The 5,979-nt window shown below is 39.4% G+C and overlaps 1 pseudogene; it reads right to left on the reverse strand.

The window, feature by feature from the left end:
* Positions 1-4,087: 4,087 nt before the first annotated feature.
* On the reverse strand, positions 4,088-4,187 carry LOC127133867 (uncharacterized; annotated as a pseudogene).
* Between the last annotated feature and the right edge of the window lie 1,792 nt (positions 4,188-5,979).

Here is a 5,979-nt window from a genome sequence, read left to right on the forward strand (position 1 = left end):
AAGCTGATTTCCACCATCACTCCAGAACTTGTCACAAGTGCCAGATCTATGCGGACAAAGTACATGTACCTCCTGCTCCATTGAACGTGTTGACAGCCCCTTGGCCCTTTGCAATGTGGGGCATTGATATGATTGGCGAGATTAAACCTACTGCTTCTAATGGACATCGTTTCATTCTTGTTGCTATTGATTACTTTATGAAGTGGGCAGAGGCAGCCTCATTTGCTTCTGTCACCAAGAATGTGGTGGCACGGTTCATCAAGAATAGTCTTATTTGTCGGTATGGCATCCCTGAAAGAGTTATCACTGATAATGGTACTAATTTGAACAACAAGATGATTACTGAACTCTGCACGCAGTTCAAAATAAAACACCATAAGTCTTCTCCATACCAGCCAAAGATGAATGACGCCGTAGAAGCTGCTAATAAGAATATTAAGAAGATTATACAAAAGATGACAGTAACATACAAAGACTGGCATGAGATGTTACCATTTGCTCTTCATGGTTATCGCACTTCAATACGCACTTCGACAGGGGCAACTCCTTTCTCTTTAGTCTACGGAATGGAAGCCGTTTTACCAACGGAAGTTTAGATTCCATCTCTAAGAATTATGAAAGATGCAGGCTTAGATGAAGATGAATGGATTCAGACTCGACTCGATCAGATAAATTTGATTGATGAAAAGAGACTTGCGGCTGTTTGTCATGGGCATATATATCAGAAGCGCATGACCCAGGCATTTAATAAAAAAGTCAAGAGACAGGTGTATCAAATTGGCGACTTGGTGATAAAGCGTATCATTCTACCACAAGGTGATCCTAGAGGCAAATGGACTCCCACATACGAAGGGCCATTTGTAGTTAAGAAGGTATTCTCTGGTCGAGCCATGATGCTTGCTACAATGGATGGCGAAGATTTCCCGCATCCCGTGAACGCGGACATAGTTAAAAAATACTATGCATAAAAGAGACCCGCTAGGTCGACATATCTAGGCAAAAGTAAGGGCATCCCGGCGAACCAAAAGGGTTCGGGAAAAAATTAGGGATAAACATACAAAAATGTACACCCGGCAAGTCGAAAACCTGAAAAGGCGGCTTGGGCAAAAAAGGGTATCCTGGTGGACTGAAAACCTGAAAAGGCGGTCCAGGCAAAAATTAGGGAATAAAGCGTATGACTATGTCCCGTTCTCGGTCAGCTTCACCAAAGTCAAAGAGACTGAACAAGCCAATCACTTCTATCCGACAACAAGAGATGAGATGCTTGAAGACATAATAGCAGTAGTAGAATTAAAATCAATAGGACTTTTTTTTCATAGTTGTTTTTTCTTTGCTTTCTTGACAATTTCCTCTTACTAGGATTTCTGTCTCCTTGTATTAAAGTTTCTTGTTTATAGGCCCTCTTTCAAAATCAATACAATTTTATTTCCAAAAAGATACTTTTGTTTTACTTTCTCCGTTTTGTTTGCATAAACGTCCATTGATTTAATTCGAATTAATATATGCATTTGAATATGATTGATGTTTACCGAAAATACATGCATAAAATAGAAATAGCAATTACGAAAAGACTTTAGGATCAAGGATAAGGTTTAACCATGCGTTATAACAAATCCGGTTGCAAATCCTATTCCCCAGCAAAACCAGTTATTCCCAGAAGAAATTGGCACTACTAGACAGACTGGTGATAACACGAAATTATATCATATTTTAGGACTTAATTCCATTAAATTCTATGACTATTTATTTTAGTTCACTTCATTTTATAAGATATTACGTGGTATTTTCTTCCTATTTGTCTCAGGTGGTTTATTTTGAAGCACAAGTAAAAATGGAAGAAAAGGAGGTGCAAAAAGGAGAGAAAAAGAACCAAATGCCAAAGCCCAGCCCAAAGCGCAAGACACAAATGCTGCGCCTGTGACGGACGTCACAGAGGGCGTGACGAGCGTCACGCAAAACAGCCTTGTGACGAACGTCACACATGGTGTGACGAACGTCACACCATTCCCCTACTTTTTGGGCGCAAGTAATGCCTCAGAGACTTGAAGAGACGTTGAGGAGTGTTGGGCCCTATATCCACGCCATGCAATTAGCCACGTTGAAGACCTCTTGGCAGCAGGCAGTTACTTAATGACACCAATATAAATAGCCACTTTGAAAACCTAAAGTGGTTCCGAAGCTTTTCCAATTTTTTTTCCTTTGCCGCTTTTCGCTTTTGCTTATTTTCTTTTCCAGCAATTTCAGTATTGTTTCTTTATTTATTTTTTACAAGTTCTACACTATTTCCCTTGCAATTTATACTTTCCTTTTTAGCATTTAATTAATTCTTTTCGCACAATAGTTTCTACACCGGAAACTATTGTGCAACTTTTACCGGATCTAACCTTACGTTAGAATCTAGTTTTTATTTCCTTCGTTTTAATTTGTTGATTAATTGAAGAATCCAAGAACAAATCCTACCGGCTTGTGGTGGAGTGTTCAAGACTATTGTTTAACGCATTCAGGTTCTTTAATTATTATTTAATGCTTTGCTTTATTATGTATTTATATTATCTGCCTGGGATGAGTCTGTTTATGCATGATATATATTTTTGTTTGTTTAGCATGTCTGGCTAATTCGCCTAGATATCGGTATGTAAAGTAAGCGGAATAAGGGATCAAGACTAAGTCGGTCTAATTAAACTAAAAATTAAAATCAATCTTTTTACGGTCTCAATTTACAGGTTTCATAACAAGATTTTTTACAAAAGTAAAAGACATAAAGAAGTTAAAATCAATAGAGCGAGAGTTTGAGGTTTTAACTGGACAGTGTAAATTAGGCATTAATTCTAGATCAGGGCGAGAGCAAGTTTTAGAGTTAATTAAATTCTGACCTTTTCCAAAAAGTATTTTTAAAGATTGAATGTGAGGACGAGAGTTAAGCATTCGGATTTAATTGTATAACCTAAGTCAACAGAGCGAGAGTTTGAGATAAGGGTGTTTAAAACGGTCAGTGTTTTCTTAAAAAGAGTTTCTGCAACTTTATTGCTTTCAAAAAATGGTTTTTGACTTAATTATAAGTGACAGCTACATTAACATAAAATCATGGTTTATTCAACAGAGCGAGAGTTTGAGATAAAACCTTTAATCAATAAAGTTAACTGAAACGATTTATTTTAAAACCAAGAAACCGACAAAGAATTGATTCCCTAATTACGACGAACTACATACCGATATCCGCTTTATTAATATTTAATCTAGATCTTAGTTTAGTTTTTAGCTTTGCACCCAAACAATCAACCATTATTCACCTTAGCTTTACGAAGTAACCTTAGATAACGGTATATCGATTCATAAGTCCCTGTGGGATCGATATCTTTTAAAACTACGCGATAGAACTGTGCACTTGCAGTTTGTACCCCATTCTCGACTCACACAGTCGAGCGATCAAGTTTTTGGCGCCGTTGCCGGGGACTTTTATTTAATCGATATCGTAACTCTTCCGTTACGCCGTAGAGACTAAGGCTTCTTTTTCTTCTATTCTTTCTTTCGTTGATTTGTATGCCACGCACTCGCTCACAAGGCGAACCGCTCTATTTACGAATCAACGATATCGAACTATATCTCCGAGTCTTACGACGAATTCGGGAATATCGTGCTGCAAACAATCTCCCTCCTGTAGAACTTCCTGATTTCAAAAACCTTTTTCCTTCGATAACCGAGATGGCAGAACCAGCTCGTGCTCTTAGAGATTACGCCGCTCCATCGCAAGATGAGCCGCATTCAAGTATTGCTCCACCCGCAATCGAAGCAAACAACTTCGAACTTAAACCTTCGCTGTTGCAGGCGGTGCAACAGAACCAATTCTCTGGAAATCCTACCGAGGATCCAAACCTTCATTTATCCGTATTTGTCCAATACGCTGATACTGTTAAAGCTAATGGTGTCACTTCAGAGGCAATTCGACTTCGTCTTTTTCCTTTCTCATTAAGAGATAGCGCTAGAAGATGGCTTCAATCTCTCCCTTCCAACTCAGTCACCACATGGAACGAGTTGAAGAAAGTTTTTCTTGCCCGATACTTTCCGCCAAGCAAAACAGCTATGTTAAGAGCCCAGATAAACGGATTTAAACAGAAAGACAACGAGTCTCTTTTCGAAGCATGGGAAAGATACAAAGACATGATGAGACTTTGCCCACACCATGGTTTGGAAGACTGGTTAGTAATTCACACATTTTATAATGGTCTCTTATACAACACAAGGTTAACAATAGACGCCGCTGCAGGTGGTGCATTAATGAACAAACCTTATGCTGATGCTTACCAGCTTATCGAGAGCATGGCCCAAAACCACTATCAGTGGGGAACCGAACGAACAACGGTGGAAAAACCTCAAACGAAAACTGGCATGTACGAGATAAGTAACCTTGATCACGTTAACGCAAAAATGGATGCTTTGGTCCAAAAAATTGAAAGTTTAAACGTATCACCTCCAGCCGCCGTGGTTGCTATAACTCAGAATTGCGAGGTCTGTGGAATCCAAGGTCACACTCCTACGGATTGTCAACTCTTGACAGGAATCCAAGCAGAGCAAGTAAACTATGCTCAAGGAAGCCCTTACTCGAACACCTATAACTAAAATTGGAAGAACCATCCAAACTTTTCATATAAGAGTAATAACGCTTTGTACGCACCTGGACAGTCTCCAAATCAAGCCCCAGCTATACCTCCGGGATATCAGAAACCAAACCCATCCATGCCTAACAATAACGCCCCTAGGAAATCCAACTTGGAAATCATGATGGAAAACTTTATACCTTCCCAACAACAAACCAATAAAGATTTCTTAAACCAGAATGTACACACTGGCGAACAACTTAAACAACTAGCAAGCAAAGTAGATGCCTTGGCTACCCATAACAAAATGCTGGAAACACAAATATCACAAGTAGCCCAACAACAAGCACCTACTGCTGCCCCAACTGGTACATTCCCTGGACAGCCCCAACCTAACCCGAGAAGCCACGCTCATGCAATTATATTAAGAAGTGGAACGGAAGTGGAAGGACCGTCTGATCCAAGGATAGAAAACCAAAACCCTAAGAAATCAACTGAGGAAAGTGAACCTAGGGAAAAGGAAGAGAGTAATAAGGAAACCCTAGAAAAGAAAGAACCTTATGTACCTCCACCACCTTACAAACCACCTATCCCTTACCCTCAAAGGCTTGTTAAAACCAAAGATGCGGGCCAATTTAGAAAATTTATTGATCTCCTTAAACAATTAAACGTTACAATTCCGTTCACCGAAGCTATTACGCAGATGCCCTCATATGCTAAATTCTTAAAAGAAATTCTTTCTAATAAGAGGAAACTTGAAGATAGCGAAACCGTTACACTCCCTGCCGAATGTAGCGCTATAATCCAAAACATGCCCCCTAAACTCAAGGATCCGGGTAGTTTCTCTATACCCTGTCACATAGGAAAATTTGTCATCGACAAAGCCTTATGCGATTTAGGAGCCGGAATTAGCGTTATGCCTTTATCCATATGTAAGAAACTGGAAATGGGAGAATTAAGACCAACCAAAATGTCTGTGCAACTAGCAGATCGTTCCATCAAATATCCTGTAGGAATCCTTGAAAACGTTCCCGTACGCATAGGTCAATTCTACATTCCCACTGATTTTACAATTATGGACATTAGAGAAGATGATATTACACCCATTATACTGGGAAGACCATTCTTAGCAACTGCCGGTGCAATCATAGACGTAAAACGAGGACGACTCACCTTCGAAGTAGGTGAAGAGAAAATTGAGTTCATTCTTTCCCAATTCTTGAAAGCACCTGCAATAGAAGATACATGTTACTTCATGGATATCATCGATGAATGCATAAAAGAAGCAGAGTTAGAAGAAGACAAATCATCTGACGGCCTGGTAGAAGACAGATCTAACCAATGTTTAGCAATAACACCGGACCCCACGCAATGTCTTAACAAA

This window comes from Lathyrus oleraceus, chromosome 3, assembly GCF_024323335.1.
Source record: "Lathyrus oleraceus cultivar Zhongwan6 chromosome 3, CAAS_Psat_ZW6_1.0, whole genome shotgun sequence".
NCBI lineage: Eukaryota > Viridiplantae > Streptophyta > Magnoliopsida > Fabales > Fabaceae > Lathyrus > Lathyrus oleraceus.